The 27,411-nt window shown below is 32.7% G+C and overlaps 1 protein-coding gene across 4 annotated transcripts in view; it reads left to right on the top strand.

The window, feature by feature from the left end:
* LOC100313633 (hippocalcin-like protein) overlaps nucleotides 1-27,411 on the top strand; it is a 128,619-nt gene that overhangs the window by 70,068 nt on the left and 31,140 nt on the right. For all 4 annotated transcript variants that reach the window (XM_085492647.1, XM_085492646.1, NM_001168094.1 and 1 more), the window contains one exon: nucleotides 7,131-7,197. The gene's annotated coding sequence lies outside the window, so the exon portion shown is untranslated. The remainder of the gene's footprint in view (nucleotides 1-7,130; nucleotides 7,198-27,411) is intronic.

The following is a 27,411-nucleotide window of genomic DNA, read 5'->3' as shown; positions in this document are numbered from 1 at the left end:
CTTTAATTGAAACGTGCATTGCTAACAGCGAAGTCATCTCAGGCAAGAAGCTGCTTGTTTGTACATAATTTGGAACAAATGGACATAATTTCCTATTGGTCTTGATCAAAATTTGGAGAAAAATATGAAAAAAATTATGTAGGTTTAAATTTATGAAAGCTATGTGACAAAAGTTGACACAAAAATCTTTTACTTTGCAAATAGTTTGCTTATTGCTGTATAAGGTCATATGTGGAAAAAAATACGGGGGCTTATTTTTGAGATCAACTTGATATATACAGAATTTGGAGTTACATGGGAAAAAGTAAAACAACCCATTCGATTTTTTAAACTCAAGGTAATGAAAAATGTGTCTGAAACTAAATTTTGGAGAAATAAATGTTGGGGGATATAAACAGCAATTTTAGTACATGCGCCATAGTATGTGTTCCCATGCAAAAACTCCTGCACTTTCACTTTGAACCCTCCAAGTTTGGGAAACTGCATGAACTGCCTTAAGCACATAAATGGTTAATGTGGGAGGGTCGTCACTTGCGTGCGTGCTGTAATTGAGTCCCAACCGACGATAACAACACGCGCTAAAAATACAAAGGCTCATGGGTAGACACTTGTTTGTAAACAATGACACACTATGGCCATCTGGCACATGTGCAGGTGACGACTCCCTGCTTCAAACAATATTTTGCTACAGTTGTCTTTTCTAACATCTTTAGCGATTGCTGATGGTACATAGTGAATTTTGCCACTGAAACCATGTCCATGTTTGGTACTACGTTACTACAGCTGAGTGACCATAGTATTTAATATGGCCATTAAATGCACCATCTTGGCGGGATACAGGCCCAATTGATCGCTATAATCTGAGAACCAAGGTTTCCCTTATAGTCTCATTCATCACTGAATTCAAAGTAAAATGTTGCCATGGTTTTGTGATCTAATTGTAACATAGTTCACAAAGAACATTCATTTAAGCATTACATAATTTGATGAACTATTCATGATGATGTTCTAGTTAAACAAACAAGTAAACAAAAACTAAAACTGGTGTGGTATTGAAATGATTTAGCAAGGGCTTTGGTAATTAGGGCAATAACTTCCTTGAGATTCACTACAAATGACCAAAAAGCTACAGCAAAATATCATAGTTGGGGTTGAAATTGTCGTTATCATCAGTATAAACATATAACGTTATCTTCATTTGATTCTATGATTACATCACAGGGATCGAAATATCCTGGTGCACACTGCACTATGCACATAGATTATTAGCTAGTGCAAGTAAACTCAAAATATAATGTGCACGCTGTGCATGTAGAAATTAACACAACATTTTCTCAGTATATTCACTAATAAAGCCTAAAGCCTAAAGTTCAACCAACATTGTGAAACAACTAAAAAAAAAAAACAATTCTTTCGTGATCGCATCAATCGTGAACCCGTAAATTTTATTTAAACTTTAAAAGTAGTGCATTTCACAACATGCCAGTGCAGGTGAATTTCAAATTCAACATGCACACTATGCATGCAGGGAAAAAAATCCTATTTCAATCCCTGCATCATATCTATTTTCAGTAAGATTTTGTAATCGTGTTATCACTGAATAAAATAACTATAATTTTTCAACCACTAATTTCAATATATTTTTCGTCAGACGATTCAGCCTCCAAATCCTATAAAGAACTTTCTTAATTTATAAAGAAACTGGAATTTGTAAGTTGCCCATGAGATCTGACTGCATATATTGATAAGAAAACAGATGTGAATAGAATCTAGTATTGTATATGCAGAGAATACTAATTAATCACGGTTTGTTTATGATAAAATGAGGTTTCTAAAAGGTTGTCTTCATTTAATGTAAAAATTATATTTGAACTTGAAATTCAGGTTTGTCGCATTTCACAAATGAACTTTAATTTTTTACACAGTGAGACTCCTGTCTAATGGGCAATTATTTTCATTTGGACTTAAACCTCTTCACCACCAGTTCCCTTTTTAGCTGTCGACTTTGTCGAGCGGAGCTTATCATATGAGTGGTTGTCCACCGTCGTCCGTGTCAATGTTTTACTTTTTGGACTTCTTCTTGAAAACTACAAGCCTGAATGCTTTGATACTTGGTGTATATGTACCTTGGGTAGACCTCTCTTAAATTTGTTCATTTCATGATGATATCTTCAATTCTCTAATTTTAGTGAATATTTTTGTCATTTTTGGTAAAAAGTGATATTTTCAACTTCTTGTTAAAAACCACAAGTCCAATTGCTTTGATATTACATATATAGGTACTACATGTGGACCTTTCTCAGATTTGTTCATTTTGTAATGATATCTTCAATTCTCTAATTTTGGTGAATATTTTTGTAATTTTTGGTAAAAAGTGATATTTTCGACTTCTTGTTGAAAACCGCAAGTCTGATTGTTTTGATATTATACATATTCATTTTCTAATGATATCTTCTGTTCTTTAATTAAAAAGTGCATTGCTAACAGCGGAGCTATCTCAGCCGAGAGGCTGCTTGTTTCATTACAAATTCACCAAATAGTCAGGTTTATAGTCTGAACTTTCCTTCAGAAGATTGGGACAAATATAACCAAATTTTGTGAGTAAAAACCAAAAATATTGAAGAACATAAGAATAAAGCACAGACAAATTTGGGCGAGAAAGTCTGGTGCTGAAAAGTTTGAAGGAATTATAAAAGAATAAACATTTGCGAAATCTTGCACCAAAATTATGGCATTCAAAGGGTTCCATGTAGACTTAAAACTATGTCCAAATCTACAGGATAATTGTTGTCATAAGTTATTAAAAAAATATTCACTTTGTTCTGTTTTATTTACTGAGATCTATGACAATATTTTTACCAAGAAAATGTAATCATTTAATGATATCAGAAATAAATTCTCTTTCAAAGAAGATCACAAACGCACAGTCCTTGTACAAAATAAAAATATGCTATGAAGATGAAGAGAATGAAGTCTCTACGCCTTGTACTGTGTTCTGAGAAAATGGCTTGTCCTATTATGAGAAAATGCTTTAAGCTATTTACCTAATTCTAAATAACGTCTTACTGTATGGGTTAATTTTTGTCATCAGTTATTAAAAATACACATTGCTCTATTTCTTCCTTTTATCATGTTTTCCAAAAATAAACTTTATTTATCTTTGACTATTACCGGAAATATGTTGATATTTTTATCACATTGAGATAACGTCTCATCCAAAAATAAATAAAATTGATATTTTCTGTTTTATAAGGATGAAGAAAATGAAATAAGATAATATGATTCTCTTTGCAGTGCTCTAAAGTAATTGTTTAAATGATTGAATGAAGAAAATCAAATTCCCTCTATTTGCTATCTACCATGCATGTAGCAGAAATAAATACTGTAAAATACTTTATTTTAGCTGGAATTAATTTTGCGCTGAAAGGGTTTTTTGGGTGTTTTGTATATAATTTATTTTCACTGATTTTTGATGAGTTGAATGTGAAATATAGGAAAAAAAGTATATTCGCTGGTTTTTATTTTCACGGAATCATCCCTTCAGCTAAAATAGCAGAAATTAATTCCAAACGAAAATAAAGCATTCTACAGTAGCGAGAGTTTCTCTGCAGATGTTGAAATGTACAAACCATTGTGTTGGTATACAATGTATACTGTTGAAATAGTACACACTTATTGAGCGACATTACATAATACCTGTTTGTTTCTGTCATTTGTGAGAAAATCTATTCTTTACAACTATTACTAACTGCAACCTTTTTCTTGTGTTTCCACATGAGCCATAAAATGACTTATTCAATTTATTAAAAATAAATACTATATTCAAGTACTATACAAAAATCCAATATTACCAGGATTTAAGGGGAGTGTTTTTAATTTATCTATTATAGTTTTCATACTGCAATTAGAAAGCGTGCTATAGGTGCATGAGATCACATTTGTATTCATCAAGTTTAAATATATGTTGTCTAGTTAAATCATAGTTGTGTGATGATTACTGTAGAAAGAGCTTAGTACTCAAATCCACACCAGCCCTAACCTGAGCCTTCCAATGTAATTGTATATGCCCCTTCAGATAAATATGCGTCTTGAAGAAGGCATATACAATTAAAATGGGGGGAGGGACACTGTTAGGTTTAGAGTTATGGGAAAACTTTTACCGTTATTGCTTATAAACCAACTGTGGCATATTGGGAGTTGTTGGTACTTTAATTTCATTATACACACCATAACCAGGTTACAGCAAAAACCATAGAAATTCTAGACTGTCCTTTGGCCAATTAAAGACGGTTGTGGTACAATAGATTATAACTGTGTCTCGTATTTATGAGTCAGATTTTAGTGAACACTGATAGCCTTTGAAATATTAGTAGTAGTCTAAACTGTCGTTAGCTGGTTCAATTTTTCCTCTTTAATAGCGTGGTTCATCTAGCTTTAATTTACCGTATTTTATTTTTTTTACTCAAGGGTACAAGGTTGTTTGTTTTTATACCAACTTTGCTTTTACGTAATTTTCAGTGCTTCTATGTTTAAAGTCATGATTCAGTATATACACTACTGACTCAGAAGTAAATGGGATTTTTTTTTCATGCACTTCTAATAGAGCAAATGCAGTAATAGTCTATATATTGTCTAATTGTGGTGTGAAACCTACATCACATAAGACTTCTGTAAAACCATTTATTTTTACTGGCATTTAATTTCACTATTTCTAAATGTTCAGCAATTACACTGGGTTTTAAGTTTATGAATTTTACAGAGAAACAACAAGTTCTAATATCATGCTCGCCGGAATCTAATTTAGCCGATTCTACTTATCTGCAAAAATATTAAAATTAAAAATAGTATCCACAGTATATGTATGCACACTTTGTGACCAGAAAGTAAGACTAAAGAATGTCATCACTAAGAAAGAAGGAAAAGACGTATCTACATGTACAGAATCTATAGAATAGATTAGAATAGAATAGAATAGAATAGAATAGAATAGAATAGAATAGAATAGAATAATGCTTTATAACATCCTTAATGAAAACTGACATTTCAGTTTTGGTAATTGCTGTATTAAAGCTTTTTTAAAATAAACTACAATTAAACTACACATACAATACTATAATAGATTTCAAACTACATGTAAATCACACTGAAAATATACCCTATCTAAATTTGTGAATAATATGAAACTCAGACAACAGTAATTGAATCAAGGAATAATGTTATCAGACATATGCATTTATTCTTAAATCAAAGTGAAATGAAAATGTAAGAAGAACTCTGCTGCCTCTGGCATGTGTATCATTATCTGATCCGTTTCAACCATCCTAATATCATTTGTAAGTTATGAAAAATATATTACCTCTCAGACCTGTTCACTCAATTTGCTTCAAATTAGATCATATTTTCTAATATTTGATAACACCTACTTGTACTAGCGGTATTGATGAAAGAACTTGTGTACTATAAATATCTCTTCTTTTTAGAGGTGATGCTGTTGCATGATTATTTTGGTTGCTATTTTTTTGTCACTGATGACACTGTTTGGGATTTCATCTATCTGTCCGTCTTTGTGTTCATTCGTAAACCCGACATCATTACTTGGCAAGCCATGACCGACAAATATATACAATAATGGTACACTACATATAGATGTCCATGTTAAATTGTCTTTTGTTTTTTTCACCTTTCACCATTTCATCTCCCAAATCACCATAAAACAGCATTTGTCATGTCTTACTCATGCCAGCTCTGTCAAACTCCTTTCTCTATTTTAAATTCATATTATGTGACCTTCCAGAATCATGACTACCTATTGCTTGATATTTTACCTTTTCACATCATTTTACTGATGTCTACTTCTCAGATATACCTGAGCCGATTTCATTTGAAATTGGTACTGATCAACACTTCAATTTCACGATTTTATTAAAAATGGCCAACTGACAGTCATGTGTCCATGCACATTTTCCATGATTTAGATTTTCCCATGTGAAACACTTGTATACTATATATATCATAAAATCTGTATTAGAAGCCGCATCCCTAATAGAAGTCGCACCCACTCTTTTAAAATAATTGAGAACAAAAAATTCATCATTTCTCATATGTGTATGTGCTCTAATAGAAGCCGCATCCCCTATGTTACATTCTACCATTTTTATACAAGCCGCAGCTTCTAATACAGATTTTACAGTATTAACCAATGTTGTACAAAGACATACAGTTGGTCACGTATGCATGACAATTCGTTTTGGATTATGATGAAATTTGCTTCATATAATTCCCCCCTTTGATGACGTCAAATGTCATTTCAACTTAATACGAACGGGGACAATGTCCTGTTGTTCAGTACCGCTGCTCCCATTATCAGCACGCCATATGTGATCACTGATATAGTTCATACTAAAGTCACACCGATGGTAATGATATAGGAGTATAAATGTAGTTATTTCAGGGCTGCTACTCCAACTGTGATTTTCCCTCCTTACATGGTGCTCCAGCAATCCATTAACAGCATTCACGCAGCTTTTCCCCTTTCTTTTATAATAACTGTAATGAACTCTAACATATATGATAACGTACATAATCAGTGAGAAACAGGATGTCGACTATAGTGTAACTCTGTTACACTTGTTTCTGCCTCCATCACTTCTCAATTTTATTGTCCTCTTTTAGGCTAATCTCCTGTAAACATTTTGTATTTTACATATAATGTAAATATACTAATCATTCCTGAGTTTTAGTTTCACTTTTTGCTAAAGTAAAACGTGCTAAAATTAAACCAATGTGAACATATTAATTAACAATAAATATTTGTAACTCCCTGGTAAATCTGTGAACTTGAAATCGAGTGAATATTTGCTCAAAACACCAAAGAAGTGAAATTAAATTTCAGGGAAAATAAATGGTGGTGTTTCAAGTTTATAAACTTGTCTGAGAAACAATGAGTTCTATTGTTTTTCTAGGTGTACACATAGATTGAATTTATCAAATTTTACTTGCCTGTAAAATAGTGAAATTAAAAAATAGTGAATAATTGAATGTGTTTACAACTGTTATTTTCATGGAATCATCAAACATGACTTTTTCATGTAACTATGCTGATGCCAATATATTCTTTATTATCATTACAGATTATAACTGTCCAATCAGCGGATACCTTATATGCGTCTTGCTATAGAAACAGATAGGGGAAAAAAGGTGATGTAACAAATATTTTGATTGGTTGCTGTAAAATTTTTGAAAATTATTAACCCAATTTTTTTTCAAAAATGAATCATTAAGCTTGTTGTATGTTTTTTTTTTCACTGCACAATATTGAGCACTGTATGACTGTTTGTTGTGACTGTAAGTTTGACAAACTGTCAGTACATGTGTATTTTCAATCCCTACTTTGATAAGGTAGCATCGTCAGTGCCAACAGCAATGGTGCAGTACATAAACCATTGAATGCCATTTTGCAAAGATTTATGTATTTTTCTCTCATTTTTCTGTTAATAGTGGACAAAATTTTGAAACAAATCATTGAAAAATTTTAAGTAAATTATTTTGTGAAAGACGACAAAAGTTTACTTTGGCATTCACAGGATTTAAAAGTATGTTACAGGATAGAAATACTTAATATGGAATATAATGGTGAAATAAAATTTCATGATGGCATTGTTTTCAAAATTTGAAATAATGAATCAGATTGATAACAACTTATCACATTCAAGATATGGTAAATACTGATATAACAAAAACAAAATTTTATTTCCCACAATGTCAGACATTCTCCAAAAAAATACTAGCTTGGTAATTTAAATATATATTTTTTGTCTCCTTCAGTGAAGTCTGAATTGTCATCAACAATCTTCCTTAATGACTTGTGAATATGCAAAGCATATTTGTGCTAACCTATAACAGTGTACAATGCTCGGTGTTTACGATCGCCGTTTATAGCTGCGGTGATACTTGATTGATCAGTGATAGAATGGGCTTGAGCGGTTTATTTTACGATAGTAATAAGTACTGTGATTCGCAGACTTAAATGGCCTTGCCGTTATAGCATACGTGCTTCTGCCAGACAGACTGGCGTACCGTTTCAATAACCTAGAAATTGCACTTAAATTGGGTCAACTATTTCCTTTTATAAATGAGTGGAGGTTATGTAAAATGCCATTTATTATCATAATTTATACTTCTTTATTATGAAAACATACTATCGGACTAAATTGCACATTTTCAGGTTTTAGGGTGTCATGATATGTCAGAGTAGGTCATCAAGTCTGCCATCTTGTCCATTCTAGTTCATTGTTCATTCTCAAAATATCACCCCTCGACTTGACAGATAAATTAACCTATAAATGCTGAAGTAAATTTTGTTTGTCATGAAACGAACCTATTTAATTTTCTTTAAAAAACATCAAATATTTTCGTTAAGAGCTCTATAGCCAATAGGGATTATGTTCATTTGATCCAAAACTAACAAAGAAATTAAAATTTCCAAAATAATATTTTAATATAATAATATTTTTTTTAGTAAATTATTTAATTCAAACTACATTGTATGCAGTCGCTTTACAAATATAGTCTGTGGTGATTGTATGCATCCTGAAACAACTTCTCACGAGTCTGCATGTTGCTGACGTAAACGAAAATTACATCATGTGCACCTGGAATTGGCAAATGATCTATTACAACTGAGTCTGTAATCAAATTTGTCTTCTAATGAATCAATTCAGATTCAGTTTACAGACATTTGTCTACTATGATAATATTATGTATTAGCTTCGCTGTCTGCTGACGTGAGGCTTATGGTAAGACTGATTGTTAATCATCTGTCATGAACTTTTCATAAATGACACTTCTTCTTACTATTTCGATAGAATCCATAGTGAGTGTTTAAGTAGGTGCCTTTGGGTGGTCTTATTTCCAGTTATTTTGTGCGAGTATTTGTTTTCTATTTTTAATGAGGATTTTTGTTCATTCTATATTATATTATTGCATTTTTGTGATAATAACTTAAATCTTCTAAATTTCTAAGTAACAAAAATTATTTTCAACTTACATGTACTCTTAAAACCGCTACCCTGATACCTGATGTAATTGAATAGTGGTTATTATCAGATTTTTTCATTTTTTGAAAATTTTAATTTTTCTTGTCCCATCATGACAGGTGATGTATTTGGTTTGTGTCTTGATGATGTAATTTTTCAAAAAGAAACACGAAACCACAAACCACTGATACTGCCAGAATTAACACATAACAAAGAATATGATTGGTGCAAGTTACTCTGAGCTTTGTACAAAAAGTTGTCAAATCCATCATCTGCTTGCTGGCAAAATTTATTATAATTCATGCATTTATGTTATTACATCACCTGCTGAAAGTCTCCATAGTCATACTGAAATAAATGGGTAAAAGGACATCAGGCCAAAAAGTGCACTGCTAATAAACAAATATGGTATTTCCATTTGAGAAATGACTAAAATAAATATAGGTATTGTGTGAAAAAGTGAAGCCTACATGTAATAATGGGGGAATGGTTCGCACTTTTCCCGATCATAACAGCTGGAGTATAAAATTAATAAGATGAGATAGCAATTCATTTGTTCGTATGGATGTTGACCTGATTTCAACTTTCAGAAATTAGATGGTATCAGATCAACCACGATGCATGAAGTGAAATAATTGCCCTATTGATGGTTATGAATTTTTAATGTTTAATTTCACCCAGTCAAATATTCAAATCTCAAGAGAAATATTGGAACAGTCATAAAAAAAACAGACTTGTATCTTTATTGCTCCCCTGGGAAGGATGAATACATCATGGTGTTCATACATGCACTGCAGTCAAGGATTTTTTTTTTTTGTTGGTTTGTAAGTGAAAGTGAAGTATGGTGTAAAAACAAAGCCCTGAGAGAGAATGAAATGTTACTGTTATCTGTATCATAGCAATTGTGATATTCCAAGCACGTGAACTGAAGCGTTAACGTGTTGGATATTAGTCATTACATTGTTAGCAATATTCAGATCCTGTAGGGTTACCACAGTTTGTAATTAATTCATTTTTATTAACTGAATTATGTACCATCATATCATAGTATTCCAAGTATATGAAGCGACCATTCTTTGTTAAGATGCTCACCACTGTACCATGTATTTCTATGGGCTCTGCACAAGCTGCTTTAGAATGCAGGTCGAAGAACCGGTGAAAACAGCCGAGGAAAAGTTGAGGAAAGAACACAAACTCAACTTTGAAGCAATCATGAGCAACTAAATGTATATAACTACTCTAAATATCCAAACATATTTTAGTATAAGCTAGTAAATATTACATCCCAATAACATCTCCATCCTGTGAGGGCAATAATTATACATAATTATAGTTATAATAATTATACAATAATTATAGTTTATCTATTTTGCAATATAGTACACTCATCTGGCAATATATCATCTCCATGTGGAAATATAGCACCCCCATTAGCATTTTATGTGTATTTGTTTTTTTATTTAGCAATATAGCCACCACCATGTAGAATAAAGTGCCTCCATGTGACAATATACGTGTAGCTTTCCTATAAGGTATTTTAACACCCTCATGTGTAGCAATATAATAGTGCTCTCGATGCGACAATATTGTTATAAATTTTTACCTATTTGGTGTCATTAAGAGGTCATCACACTTTTAAAAGTAACACATGTTTTTAAGATTTTGTTTTTTGAGTTACCAATATGCTTGTGACAAGAAGTGATTCATAAGATAAAAAAAAGATGATAGTGTGTTTAATTTCCAAACTTACTTCTTCATAAGTACCATGTGTTATACAACTCTGCAAGCCCTAAATTCATAGAGTGGCTCGTAATACATTTGAAATAAGTGTTTTATTTTGATTTATCACACTGAAAAGTTTATTTTAATTTGTAAAAATCATGCAATATGACATTATTCATTTATATTTCCAGTATTAATAGTGACAGGCACAGTCTCATTATTATGCTGCATACATTCATTGGGTATGCAGTGTGATGTGCATTGAAGTTGAGTTAAAAATGTCAGGTGTTATCAAGTGTGAAAATTCTAGCATTTTACTCCTATGGCTATGCCGGGTAATAGATGTTTAATTATCATGGAATAAACACAAAATTATAATATTAATTTTTTTTTGCTTTTAATATTTTATTGACCAGAGTATGTGTTTATGATAGTTTCAATAAAATTATTAAAGACATTTTATTTGAGAAAGTGGTGTTGATTTGACTGATTATATTGGTAAACTGCTTCAATTTCAAAAGAGACAAATTCGTGAGAATCTCTGGAAAATCATCTAAATTGTCCGCAAATATAAAATATGTGAAAATGTTGTTGTTTTTGCTGAAAAAAATCTTAAAATATTGAAAGTATCCTGTATAGTATTTTATCCTAAACTAACCTTTCCACACATTGCATTTTCAGAGTGCAGGAGGGTGTTTTTCAGATATATCTGATATGCAAATGTTGATCATCCTTCAATAAAACCCTTTTTCATGATGAATTAAAACTGCCATAATTTATTTCTGTATTTTTTTTCTTTTGATCAAGACCTGTCATCAATGGGAAATTATTCCCATTTGGTCCAAAATAACATATAAAATACAGAAAAAAATGATAAAAATTACTAAATGTAGAACCAAGATATAGACAGAACAATTGTGCCATTCTAATTAATGATCTCCTCCCCATTCCCATCTGCTTTCTTAGCTGTCACTCCAGACAACTTCATAGCTATGAGGGATTTAGCAATTAACCATTCTCGACTCCAGAGGCTTCACCAACAAGGTGATTAATGATTGCGGGTCAAATATCAAGATTAACGTATAGCATAAATTAAAGAACTTTCTTTCTAGGTGAAAAGGTGGCCAGGAAATTACCTACTTGTATAGCTGTGTGTGCAATGCACAAGTGCATGGAGAACAATTATATGTCAATTCTTGAATTAAAGGGTCATCAATTTTTTATTTTATTACTAGAATTGTTATGGTTTCAGTCTCTGCATGTGTAGAAGAAAATAACTGGGAATCTTTGCCATTTCCCTGTCAGTATGTGTCTCTGTTCCAATAATATCTTAAGAACCATTCATCAGATTTCAATGATACATCAGAGGTCAGGCTACTCTACATATGTGATTAGGTTTGGGTAGAAACCTGTGCATAAGAATTACATAATATGTTATACCGTAGAATACTTTTTTTTACGGAATTTATTTTCAATCATTGTTGACAAACTCAATGTAAAATACATGTATAGGAAAAAAGGTATATTCGGTGGATTTTATTTTCACTGAATCATTCCTTCAGCAAAAATAGCGAACATTAGTAAATATCAAATTAATAGGCATTTTTAGCTATTCTTGGGTATCTCGAAAAAATAATCATTAAATTTCAATTAGGCTCAGTACACAGATGCCCTGAGGTAATCTACAGACATAATTAGTTTTAGCTGAAACTGTAGGTATTAATTACCCACAGTGTCATTTGCATTCATTGGGCAACTTTCTGTTATCTCTAGGACCACTTTCAAATCACACAACTTACAATGCCTATAATCAGAATACATGTTTCAACACTGTGTCAACTGTATGTGCCTAGGTTGTTAGATATCTCTAAGGAACAGTGAAAGATGTGTTTCCAACTTACAGTGATAAATTGAGGAAACAGGCTTATGATTGACTGGTTATAAAATCACCCCTTCTCCTTTTATTTTGCACATTTACCAATCTGGGAACTTGAAACTTGACTATATGCTGTCGGTGCGTTTTGGAAGTAAAAAATTCTCTGATTGGTTGAATGATTTACTCACTGGTGATGTCATTGAATCAAATCTTATTGGGGTAGGTCAAATGCATGTGAGCATGTGACCTTCAAAATTTGAGACAACACAAAATCTTAAAGTTCACTGTGAAGGACAAGATTTTCTGCAAACCTTTCCATCCTCATTCAAACCTAACAAGATAATATTAGCAATATGTTAAATTTGTGTAATATAAAATCAAAAATTATCACGTAGTAGAGCTAAAAAAAACTTGTTTACACATGCAGAATTATTTCTCAACACATTAAAATCACTCTCATAACTTGCTAAAAAAAAATTTTAAATTGTATTCTTTTTGGTGCCAGAACATAATTATATTATGAGGTTCATTACGAAGATATTGCAAAGTATGTATGAAGACAGTACAGCGGGAGTATGGTTGCGCAGCAGAGGTCGATGCGACCACGTACTGTCTGAGTGCATACTTTGCAGTATCCTTGTAATAACCTTATTAGTCCCCGTTCGGACGCAGTCCGAAAACGGGGACTTATGTTTTGCCCTGTGTGCGTCCGTCCGTGCGTCCGTGCGTCCGTGATCACCTGTATCTCGAACATGCATGGACCGATTAAGTTCAAACTTCACTCATACATCACACATTATATGGGACATATGCACATGCATTTTTTTCATGATCCGATTAACGATAGCCGAATAGCGGCCATTTTAAGGCCGAAAATGCATCAAAATCGCACATTTTCACCATTCCGGACCCGGATCTCAGTTATGCATGGACGGATTTTGTTCAAATTTGGTACATACATTAAACATAATAGGACCTTGATGCACGTCATTTTTTTTTTTGGATCGGGTTCGAAATGGCCGACTGGCGGCCATTTTGTTTTAAAGAATTCAGTTCTGGATCCGTATCTGAGACATGCTTGGATTGATCGAGTTCAAACTTCACACACACAAGGTACATCATGTCACAAATATGTATGTGCATTTGTTTCATGATCTCATTAACGATAGCCAAATGGCGGCCACTTTAAGGCCGAAAATGCATTGAAATCGCACATTTTCACCATTCCGGACCCGGATCTCAGTTATGCATGGACGGATTTCATTCAAATTTGGTACATACATTAAACATAATAGGACCTTGATGCACGTCATTTTTTTTTTCGCATCAAGTTCGAAATAGCCGACTGGCGGCCATTTTGTTTTAAAGAATTCGGTTCTGGATCCGTATCTAAGACATGTCTGGATTGATCAAGTTCAAACTTCACACACACAAGGTACATCATGTCACAAATATGTATGTGCATTTGTTTCATGATCTCATTAACGATAGCCAAATGGGGGTCGCTTTAAGGCCGAAAATGCATTGAAATCGCACATTTTCACCATTCCGGACCCAGATCTCAGTTATGCATGGACGGATTTCATTCAAATTTGGTACATACATTAAACATAATAGGACCTTGATGCACGTCATTTTTTTTTTTGGATCAAGTTCGAAATAGCCGACTGGCGGCCATTTTCTTTTAAAGAATTCAGTTCTGGATTCGTATCCGAGACATGTCTGGATTGATCAAGTTCAAACTTCACACACACAAGGTACATCATGTCACAAATATGTATGTGCATTTGTTTCATGATCTCATTAACGATAGTCAAATGGGGGCCGCTGTAAGGCCGAAAATGCATTGAAATCGCACATTTTCATCATTCCGGACCCGTATCTCAGTTATGCATGGATGGATTTTGTTCAAATTTGGTACATACATTAAACATAATAGGACCTTGATGCACGTCTTTTTTTTTTCGGATCAAGTTCGAAATGGCCGACTGGCGGCCATTTTGTTAAAGAATTCAGTTCTGGATCCGTATCCAAGACATGTCTGGATTGATCAAGTTCAAACTTCACACACACATGGTACATCATGTCACAAATAGATATGTGCATTTGTTTCATGATCTGCTTAACAATAGCGGAATGATGGCCATTTTAAGGCCGAAAATGCATCAAAATCACGTATTTTCACAATTCCAAAACCGGATCTCAGTCATGCATGGATGGATTTTGTTCAGATTTAGCACAATGTGTTGTACATATGCAGGTGCATTTCGGTCATGATCTGCTTTGAATGTATATGTCACTCAAATATGAACGGAACGGGGACGTGTCATTGACAATGACTTGTTATTATACATTTTTTCCTCTCAGGAATACATCATAGGAAAGCTGAAATCCAGATTTTGTGAACTTCTTTTGTGTGGGGTCAGGTCAAACCCTGGTGGAAGCCATGTTTGTTTTTTTATTATTAAAGGATGCTTACACACGTAATCGTTCCATATTTGGAATTTGCCTTTCCTAATACTGTAGGATGAAAATACCCAGTGCAATACTGCAAAATTATGGCATGCTGTAACTTATGGCATTACGGTGACAGATGGATAATAATGTCCATTATTTTAATCAGATTATTGATAAATGAATAGTGTTATAATACTGAATTGTGTAATTCATTTATCTGCATTGAAATTAATTTAGGCAGTTTTCATTATTGTCACAGAATTCTTAATAAGCTCTGGTTTCATGTGATGTAATTTTAATGTGATTTGTGCCATGGCTAACTTCTCTTCATGTGTTGATAAAAAATTCTAATTTACATGGTGTAAGTTGCCATGAGAAAAGTATATCATATGTCTAATTACAACATTTTTATCAAACTAGAATGAAATGTCATAACAAAAATTCAATTAGTAATGATAAAGGATTACCCAGAGTAATGAGTATTCATGTGCAAGGAAAGTCATATTTCTGTCATCACATACTGAGTAATAATTTCAAGCTACATGTTTACATGAAGAGAGTTTTTATGGTATTCCAATCGTTACCCAGTGTGTACAGTACAGTATGAGCATAACTTACAGTGGGTGCCTAAATCAACTAATCATGAAAATGGCTATCAGTTTCCCGTGGAAGATTCCATTATCCAAGATTGTTTGCGGTGTTTGTTTTGACTTTTTTTTAGCTTTTTCAGTTGTGAAAGCAGCGCCATTGGACACAACTATTGTCAATTAAAGAAACAGTAAAATTACCCTCAGGCTGGTTTCATCATTTAATATTTCACTATTGTGAGCATATATTTACAATTCAACAATTTGCCATTGAAACAAGTTCTATCATTATTTTATTATTTCTAGTGGATTTAACAACAAAAATAGCAAAATTAAAACCCAGTGAATAATTAAAGCCTACACTATACTGTTGAGATTGATTGGTACAACTAAATTATTTTCTAAGTGTTTTGTTTGACATTCTGCCTTGTATACATGTACTATCTCAATAAACAATTATTGTAGATAGCTAATAAGCAATTGGCAGTGGTGAATGCATGCTGTGTAATTACCCTAATCCAATTGCTGTATGTTCCCTGGGGATTTAGTGTGATACAGCCAATGTGAGCTGAGATTTCCCTGAAATGGGAATTAAATGTGATGTTTTGGCAAAGGTACTAAAAGCTTTTGACATTGGTAATCTCACTATATGTAGGTTGCTTTAAAAGTGTTCATGAGGCAGTGCATATGCTTGCTCATAAGAAAACTGTAAACTGCTTTTTTGCAAATTATTGGAATTTGCGAAATTTATCTGGAGGGAGGGGGGTTCATATGCAAAAACGCCAGTTACTATCCAAATCTGTTGTCTTCTTAAATAGCATAAAGTCCTAGCAGCGAAACTTAAGAGGTGTTGTTATAATGAATCGGGCCACGTCAATTGAAAAAAATGAGGGTCTTTCAGGCAACTACTAATAGTTGCCTCTCACCACAGTTTATTGCCTTATGTACCTGTTATTTTTTGCAGTATTGCCTCCAATGCGTTTTTCAGGGTTTTGACTCAAGAATCGTCTTGTGTATTTGAACCATCATACGGTGGACATTAATTTCATTAGAAGCAAATTTCTGTGAACTACGTATACACGAGTCAGCAAAAATAGGGAGTTGTTTTGAGATGTTATTGATGATTTATTTATATACGAGTTATTGAGATATGAGTCATTTAATAGTCAGTTCTATAAAATTATTAAATCATTGACATTTATTTCTATATTTTGTAATATTCCACTGTTCATACATTTGAAAGTTTCTTTACATTTTTTCTAATATCGATATTTAAAAATTTTACATTTTTCGTTTGTTTTTCAAATATTTTGATAAAAACCTGTAAACTAACACTGTATATAAAGAAACAAAAGATATTTATTTTTTGGAACTGTCACTTTGTGCTATATTCTGTGGTTTGAAGTGGCTATAGTTCATCAAAAAACTGTGTTAGTTGTAGCTCAATTATTTTCTAGTTGCTACATACACTAATCAGAGTTAACAAACTCTGCCCATGGCATGACATATATAGGGAGAGTATCGCCTGTCTTAAAACATGACGACCATGAAATTCTGCTTTCACTACACATACGATAAAACTCAGTCATTCTAAACAAAAAATACCACCATCGTAACCATAGTAATTAATCACTTTATGATTTAAGTTGAATTGCTTGAAATTCTATTAGACTTCGAGAAGAAGTGTGATTTATGTTCGGTTTCCTGCCATCCATTATTGTTTAATGAGTCTTTGAGTATTTTCAATAGAGGTGAAATCCTAGGTTTCCTAACCATAATAAACCATCAATTGTGATTTTGTAAGCTTTTATTGCATTTGTAGATTTAAAAAAAATTATACAATCTAGTTTAAAATTCTTTCTTACCGTTTATACAAATAATTATGCACTAAATTTATGTAAATTGCTGGTTCAGTGTTCATCACTGGTAACACACTGTTGTTTGCCGAATCCATGATCATCTTGTCGTAATTTCAAATTTTGCCTTGGGTTGAACACTAAAGAATAGATTTGAATATATCCTGGGCGAGTGATTGCCATATAATATAGGGTTGGCCAGTCGTGTATTTGTAACATACAAATAACTTGACGAAAAATGTCAGAAGAGTTGACATGAACTTGAAACATGGCTCAAAATATAATTAATACAAGTTCAAAGGTATTTTCTTTTTTAGTTGTGCATATTTAATTACCTAATTTAAATATCAGATAATTGTGACATATATCATTGAGTGAATACCTGTTCTAGAATAATACTTGAGATGATTGTAGCATATATCATTGAGTGAATAACTGTTGTAGAATAATACTTGAGATGATTGTAGCATATATCATTGAGTGAATAACTATTCTAGAATAATACTTGAGATAATTGTAACATATATCATTGAGTGAATAACTGTTCTAGAATAATACTTGAGATAATTGTAGCATATATCATTGAGTGAATAACTGTTTCAGAATAATACTTGAGATAATTGTAACATATATCATTGAGTGAATAACTATTCTAGAATAATACTTGAGATAATTGTAACATATATCATTGAGTGAATACCTATTCTAGAATAATACTTGTGATGATTACACCATATATCATTGAGTGAATAACTATTCTAGAATAATACTTGAGATAATTGTAACATATATCATTGAGTGAATAACTATTCTAGAATAATACTTGAGATAATTGTAACATATATCATTGAGTGAATACCTGTTGTAGAATAATACTTGAGATGATTGTAGCATATATCATTGAGTGAATAACTATTCTAGAAGAATACTTGAGATAATTGTAACATATATCATTGAGTGAATAACTGTTCTAGAATAATACTTGAGATGATTGTAACATATATCATTGAGTGAATAACTGTTCTAGAATAATACTTGAGATAATTGTAACATATATCATTGAGTGAATAGCTATTCTAGAATAATACTTGAGATAATTGTAACATATATCATTGAGTGAATAACTATTCTAGAATAATACTTGAGATAATCGTAACATATTTCATTGAGTGAATAACTATTCTAGAATAATACTGGTGATGATTGTAACATATATCATTGAGTGAATACCTGTTCTAGAATAATACTTGAGATAATTGTAGCATATATCATTGAGTGAATAACTGTTCTAGAATAATACTTGAGATGATTGTAACATATATCATTGAGTGAATAACTGTTCTAGAATAATACTTGAGATAATTGTAACATATATCATTGAGTGAATAACTATTCTAGAATAATACTTGAGATAATTGTAACATATATCATTGAGTGAATAACTATTCTAGAATAATACTTGAGATAATTGTAACATATATATCATTGAGTGAATAACTATTCTAGAATAATACTTGAGATAATCGTAACATATTTCATTGAGTGAATAACTATTCTAGAATAATACTGGTGATGATTGTAACATATATCATTGAGTGAATACCTGTTCTAGAATAATACTTGAGATAATTGTAGCATATATCATTGAGTGAATAACTGTTCTAGAATAATACTTGAGATGATTGTAACATATATCATTGAGTGAATAACTGTTCTAGAATAATACTTGAGATAATTGTAACATATATCATTGAGTGAATAACTATTCTAGAATAATACTTGAGATAATTGTAACATATATCATTGAGTGAATAACTATTTTAGAATAATACTTGAGATAATCGTAACATATATCATTGAGTGAATACCTGTTCTAAAACAAAAAGTAATGGCAGTACGTGGCTTTGTTACACGCAAATGTACATTCAAAAAATCCCCAATAAGTCAATGATAGAATCAATAATTCAAGGAACATGTACTGCTGCCAAAAATTGATTTACTGTGCATCAAATTTTTTTGTTTTCACAAAACAACTGTGATGTCTCAAGAGTGTTCAAATGGCACTTTTTCTGAAAGCCACTGTGATTTCTTGTTTTTTTTTTCTCCTCTGATTCACAAAATTAAAGTGGTTTAGAGCATGTATGTCTTGGAGCCCATTTTGCATTTGATTTGATCTATTTATAGTGTATAATCCTGGGATTAATTGCACAATCCAGTGAGTGAAATCACAATCCTGCCCAGATGGTGGTGTCATTCTGCGTATTAAGACAAACATTGTGACTGTTCATTTAAATGGAAGGTATTAACTGAATTAATGGGGTTTGGCATCTGGGATGTTACCAAAGAGGACATGCCACAAGGAATGGCTATATATTGTGATACACTGCATGTGAAAGACTGAGATAAAGATATTTATTATAAATAGAACTATATATTTGTGGATTTAAATGTCATCTTAAAAGTATGTGTGACAATGTACGTGTGACACGATATGCATGAAATAACACACTGGTTCCCTGACTATGAAGGCAGCCTTAATGAGCAATTTTAAGCAATTCGCCTACAGACTCTAGGTAAAGTACACCTGGACACCCCACTGCAAATGATGGACAACTGTGTAAATGCACTTATAGTTAAACATGGTCAGATTATCAGTTTTTCCCATAGTAGTCCCAAGACCTTAATGAAGTTGTAGGAATGATCTCAGAGTGCAACTTAAGTGAAATCCATCATCTGGCCTGGTATACCACAGGATTTTACAGAAGCAAGATCCAAATGAAACATGGTAGATCCAAATAAAACATGGTATATATTAGTCCCCATTCGGACGAAGTCCAAAAAAGGAACTTATAATTTGGTCTCCGTGCGTCCATGTGTCCGTGCGTCTGTCCAGAGTCATATCTCAGAATCCCTTGGACTGATTTCGTTCATTCTTCGCATGTGCCTAGTACTTTATGTGGGACATATGCACATGCAGTGGTTTAGCGATTCGATTCAAAATGGCCGACTGGAAGCCATTTTGTTTTTTGAAAATGTTGTATTTTGGACGTGCTTTGTCAGTTTTCATTCAAACTTGGTACATAGATTATACATGTTAGGATACATGTTCATGATGATTTATTTCACAATTGGATCAAAGATGGCCGACTGGCAGCCATCTTGTTTTTTGAAAATGTCGTATTTTGGACATGCTTTGTCAGTTTTCATTCAAATTTAGTACATAGATCATACATGTTAGGATACATGTCCCCGATCGTCTGTGAGTTTCTGAGTCTGTCCGTCCGACCGTCCGTGTGTCCGTCTGTCCGTGCGTCAGTCTATCCAACGTCATATTTCAGAATCCTGTGGATCGATTCCGTTCATTCTTTGCATGTGCCGAGTACCTTATGTGGAACATATGCACATGCAGTGGTTTAGCGATTAGATTCAAAATGGCCCGCTGGCAGCCATCTTGTTTTTTGAAAATGTTGTATTTTGGACATGCTTTGTCAGTTGTCAAACTTGGTACATAGATTATACATGTTAGGATACATGTCCATGACGATTTATTTCGCAATTGAATCAAAGATGGTCGACTAGCAGGCATCTTGTTTTTACTTTTTTTATGCCGTATCTTGGACGTGCTCTGTCACTCTTCATTCAAATTTGGCACATGTACTTTATACATGTTAGGATGCATGTCCATGACAATTTGTTTCAAAATCTGGTCAAGGATGGCCGATTGACAGCCATCTGACTTTTTGGCCTTACTACTATATTTCCACAATTTATGTACCGTTTTTATTCGTATTTGGCACATACATCATACATATCAGTGTGTTTCATAATCAGATCAAAGATGGCTGAATAATGGCTGTTTTTATTTTGGCCATATTATTATGACACGAAACACGTGTTTTGATGTAAATAAATAATCTGTTGTATACGCCACTTGGAACTCAAGTTTCAGGGACACGCTCGCGACAACCCCTCCGCTTTAATATGACAAGCACAAAGAAAACTTAACGGGGACTGTGTCATTTTCAATGACTTGTATTCAGAATACTTTGAACAACAACAACATACATGTTCAGCAGTAATGAGACCTCAAAATGGTATACCGTCGGGAGTGATGAGACTTCAAAACAGTACACGGCCAGGACTGATGAGACCTCAAACGTTACACCACCAGGAGTGATGAGACCTCATGCAAAACAGTACACTGAAGGGAGAGATGAGACCTCAAATGGTACATGGTCGGGAGTGATGAGACCTCAAAACAGTACATGGTCGGGAGTGATGAGACCTCAAAGCGGTGCATTGTCGGGAATGATGCAACCTCAAAACGGTACATGGCTGGGAGTTATGTGACCTCAAAACGATACATGGTCGGGAATGATGAGACCTCAAAACGGTACATGGCCGGGAGTGATGAGACCTCAAAACGGTACATGGCCTGGAGTGATGAGACCTCAAAACGGTACATGGTCGGGAATGATGAAACCTCGAAACGGTACATGGTCGGGAGTGATGAGTCCTCAAAACGGTACATGGCCGGGAATGATGAGACCTCAAAACGGTACATGGCCGGGAGTGATGAGACCTCAAAACGGTACATGGCCGGGATTGATGTGACCTTAAAACGGTACATGGTCAGGAATGATGAGACCTCAAAACGGTACATGGTCGGAAGTGATGTGACTCCAAAACGGTACATGCTCCTTGATTGATGTGACCTTAAAATTGTGAAAATGCAAATACATATACATGTATAGCTTTTCAAGTGTCTCCGGACAATGACATGTAATTGCAATCGACATCAAATCTGATTGGAAATCAAATATCCTTCCATTAAAGTTGAATTCAGTCGTCAGTTCTGGCATATTGATCAGTTTCCTCGATTGAAAAAAACAAGTGTTATTATAGATGAACATGTAGTTCCAGGGGCTAACATCTTGCAAATGTCAGTTTGCTGTCATGTGATCTACAAATGTTACAAAAGTTATCCCTCATTAATTTTTGAAAAAAACTTGGGCCATAATAGGTTGTATAGTATTATATTATAAACCCTACCATATTTTCTCTATTAAAAGCACATGTGCTTTATATGTAAATGACAGAGATTAGTCCATGGTCTATATATGACCTATTTCAATGATCTAGCACAGAATGCAATTTATGGGCACTTCTATTAGAAATGTGCTTCTAATAGAGCAAAATAGTTACATGTATTATCAGAAGTATACATGTTTACATGAATGCTCTGGTGAAAACTTAACATATTTGCGAAAATACAGAACAAACATTGTGAGTTTTTTACCTTAAACCATTTTGTTTTTCTTTTATCATTTTTTGGGGGGCTATTTACTTCACATTGAAGAAATAATTATGTAGGTTTTAGTTTTTCCATTGCTGAAATGGAAACTGTTAAGACAATTGTACTTTGTAGTTTATAGGATTTAGCTCAAATTAAAAACCTCCTTTACATAACTTATTAGTTTATTAGCAAATTTCAATAAAAAAAATTATTGAATTACAATAATTTGCCAAACTTTTATCGATAATGAATGCAGTGTTCAAATTAAATTTATGATTGTTATCACACATGTGACATAGATCTGCTGATTGTATCACCATTTTGAATCATTGTACGTTTTCCTTAAACATACATGTAGATCTCCACTGTCGATTTAGTCTGCATAAAACAGGAAGACACTTGAAGTAATTTCTATCTTAGTTCAAACTCTTTTTGTAAATTGCTATGTGACACTTAAATCATGTGAGTGGGTATGGTAATTCTTATCATAATAGTAATATTTCAAATTTGTTTTTGTCTGCAGGAATTCAACTCCAGCCCTATTCCAGATACCATATCAATTAATCCAATGCATTGTACTGGAAATAAAATTAGTTTTCTCAATTTTTTTTTGTATTTCATTTCAACACTTCACACTTTTTTTTTTTCAAATTATATCCATAATTCTACAGCTACCACTCAAAATATTTAATTTAAAATTTTAACAATGACAAGTCACCGATAAAAATATTTTGTTCATGGTCATAATGTACATGTATATTGACAATCACAAAAAGCCTTGCCTGAACTTTTTAAGAGCCCTTGCCTTGCTACTTGAAGTTTGAAGTTTATTACCCGTAAAACTAACAATTAGTAATTTATTGTAATACAAAAATATAAAGATAGTTGGTAAAAGGAATCTAAAACATCTATTCAAGACAGATCTTTTATTTGTATTATGCGACATAAATGTTGTCTCAGTGGATATCCTTGTCACCGTGACTCTGTCTTTGTTATAAATCTTGATTGATTTAGAATCTCTCATGTTGACTATTCTGAATGGTTAGCAATAAAACCTAGACAGGGAACTGATGACATATGTCGCAGGATTTCAAAGAAGCTTTATCCACAGTACTCACAATTCTACAAAATGCATGCTAGTCTGCATGCACGCAGTTTATAATTCTTTTTGACAAGTATAAATAGCCTCTAGCATGAGTTCTTTTTGTTGTCCAGATCACATGGTGGTGTCAGCTTAATACAATATATACTAATATAGAAATAGGAAGACATAAAAATATTTATCTGAACGAAAGAAAATGCTTAATATGCAACAATGGTCAGATTGAAGATGAAACACACTTCCTTATACAATGCAATTACTACAAAACGGGGAGAGATGACCTCTTCAACAAACACAACATACTCCAAGACAATTACTCTGACTATGACAATTTTATAAACATACTAAAACTAAAAGATAAACAAATATTAAAAGAGTTAAGTAAATTTATTTACCAGTGCTTTATTATGAGGGAAGACAGTTTAAAAAAAGGATTTCCAGCTGCCTTATAACAAAGAAACACTAGTCTATTTCTTTTTTTACTATGCATATTTGTTATATATAAAATTATCTTCTATTTTTTTTCTAACTGTTATGTATTGTATTAGTTTTAGTTATATTTGACAACCATTAAAGCATAGAAATAACTGAAACTGCTGAACATAAGACAAGGTAGGGACCCTTACAGTCTGTGTGCACAAGCTGGCTATGATTGGCTGTCGAAAAGAAGCTGATTGGTTGACAAAGATGTGAGCTGATTGGTCGAAATACATGGGCTGTGATTGGCTGAGAGCAGAGCATCCTGAATCCTAAAATTGTATCAAGCTCGAGGGTTCCATGTCCTTACAAACTCACACTTGTGCAGGCACAAGTGAACAATATATGTGAACACAAAATTCTCCAATTTTTCTTCATATGTAGCCCTTATAACACTGCATTTAATTTTTTTAAGCATAGGTGACTGAACAAAATTTTGAGATATGATGGAAAGTTACTGCCATAGGAATCGATTGTAAACTACTCGAAACACATATTTTTGATCAATTTTCGGGGTTGTTTTGTGAAAAACTTAGTTCAGTGACTATATATTTTTTCAGAATTTTAAACATTATATTCTAACCACTCTTTTGTAGATTTCAAGGATTTCTGAGTATGTTTTTCATGATAGCAAACTACCTTAAGGGACAGCTAGTACATTATTTCCAAAATGGCAGTCATGTTTTCCAGGTTTTAAGCGAGTAAGTTCTACAAATTCCTGTTGAATCCTTGGCTTCATACATGTACATCAAACAGTACATTCTAAAAAACCCTAAACCATTGCAAAACTCAACTAAAACCTTTGAAATATGTGGACCCCTAACCCTAATTTCTTCCCAAAGTATATAATCCAAAAGCAAAAAGACAAATTGCATTTACGGTAAATGACATTTATTTACTTTTAATTAATGACTATTTTCTGGATAGCTTCAAGTACCTATGATGCTTTTAAAACTAGTAGCCCAGCAGAGTTAAATAATAAATAAATAAATAAATAAATAATCTTCCAGTACATTGTATCGTCATGGCAAGCTATTTGTCAAATGATTTCCTTCTCATTTCCTACACAATGTAAATATCAGAATGATCTAGTATATCTAGTCATATATTCTGAATTCCCCTGTTATAATGTACTGTATTTGCTCTATTAGTAAATACAGTGCTTCTCAATAGGAGCGTTTGTAAACCAAAAGAGAATACTGTATACGTGTTTGTTTTAATTGAATGTTTTTATTATCTGACAAACTTTGTCAGTAGTTATGAATGTCATTGTTAGAAAATGGTAACATTGACAATTTCACTGAAGCTATTTACATTCCAATATTTGATTAATAACTTCATACAGATTAGATTCACCCTAGGATACAGACTGGGGTAACCATGGCAAATGAAACATTGTGATTTTTTTTTTTGCTCATCAATTTTGGAATTTGATTTTCCATTATCCTGTCGTGTATTCATCTCGCTATTTCCTGATAATTCTTCAGAGCTGTCTGAAAATGTGTCATCGATCATTGTGCGACTCCACGTGGGGTTAATGATCATCTAATAATAGTAACAGAAAATTGTATAGGGGTTGATTTAAAACATCCTTAATCATACTCATTGTTCTTGTCATGATTTTGCATAAATATTCTCTAATCTGTATGAATTATACTAACTTGGTCAACAAGGTGTCTCTAAAAATACAAGGTTGACAATATTCTTAGACTAGTTTCTAGCCACTGTGTTTTTTTTTCAGATGGCCATTTTACTTATTTTAAATTATAGTTTAATATAATATAAAAAAAATAATGGGTAATAATGTGATTATTATAACAGAAACATTTATTCAAATTTTAAATTTGGTATGACTAAAGCACAAAGCCAGCTTTAGCAAGTGTTTACTAACATTATTATCGTGCATGCATGTGTAAAATAGAAGAAAAATGATTTTATTTCTGTGGATATGTGTCTGTGATTATAGCATAATATTTTTAAAAAAATAATTAGATTAGTGAGATTATATATTAATCAATTTGGTGGGATATATTTTCTAATATTTGTGGAAATTTTGTTCAAACTTGGTACATTAGATATTACGGGTTCCTGATGCATTTCATTTTATTCTTCAGATTCTTCAGCGGCCATTTTGTTTTACTGAATGGGCTTCTAGAGCCATATCTGACATGCTTTGACTGATTATGTTCATATTTTATATATTCATTGTACATGTATTCAAAATGGCTAATTTTCTTTTAATTAATGCTGTTTCAGAGCAATATCTCTCAATACTCATTTTACGATCAGATACAAATGTCAATCATTTTAATGTTAAACAATCATCATAATCATATTCCTAACATGTTTATATTCCAGCTATATTACAATAAACAAAACTAATTATCTTAAATTTGATAACTAATGGGGACTTTGCCATGCATGGCTTGTTTATTTTGTTTCGGTAAACATGTGATTCTTACTTAAAGCTTCCAGGGAGAGCCAACTGTGATGTACTGGATCTCAGACAAGCTCTATAAACGTCTCACTCATTAAATCTTTCTAATAGTCATTGACTATTAGATACACTCTTTAGTGTGGCGATCTATTAAGATTTACAGCGTGTGCTAGAATAAAAAGAAAAGGAAAACTGCTGTCGATTTTTGATAAGGGTCCTTGAATTTGGTGTTTTACAGTCTGAAATGTACAGTGGAAATTAATTCAGCTCAACAAAAGCAGAGAGTAAAATTTTGTTTTGTTTAGTGATTTACTAATTGGAAGCTTAACAAAGATACAGCCAGTATAATAAAATATTATACATCTGTCACTGTAATGCCATAATTTAAAGTCTTTCATAATTTTGCGGTATTGCACTGGGTATTTTCATCCTACCGTATTAGCAAATGCAAATTCAAAATATGGAATGATTACGTGGCAAGTGTCTTCTAATATAAAAAAACAAACATGGATGCCCCCAGGGTTTGACCGTACTCCACACAAAGAAGTACGCTAAATCTGTTCAGA

The sequence above is a fragment of the Saccoglossus kowalevskii genome, chromosome 18, assembly GCF_978046115.1.
Source record: "Saccoglossus kowalevskii chromosome 18, keSacKowa6.1, whole genome shotgun sequence".
Taxonomy (NCBI): Eukaryota; Metazoa; Hemichordata; class Enteropneusta; family Harrimaniidae; genus Saccoglossus; species Saccoglossus kowalevskii.
This window is presented reverse-complemented; position numbering and strand designations above follow the sequence as displayed.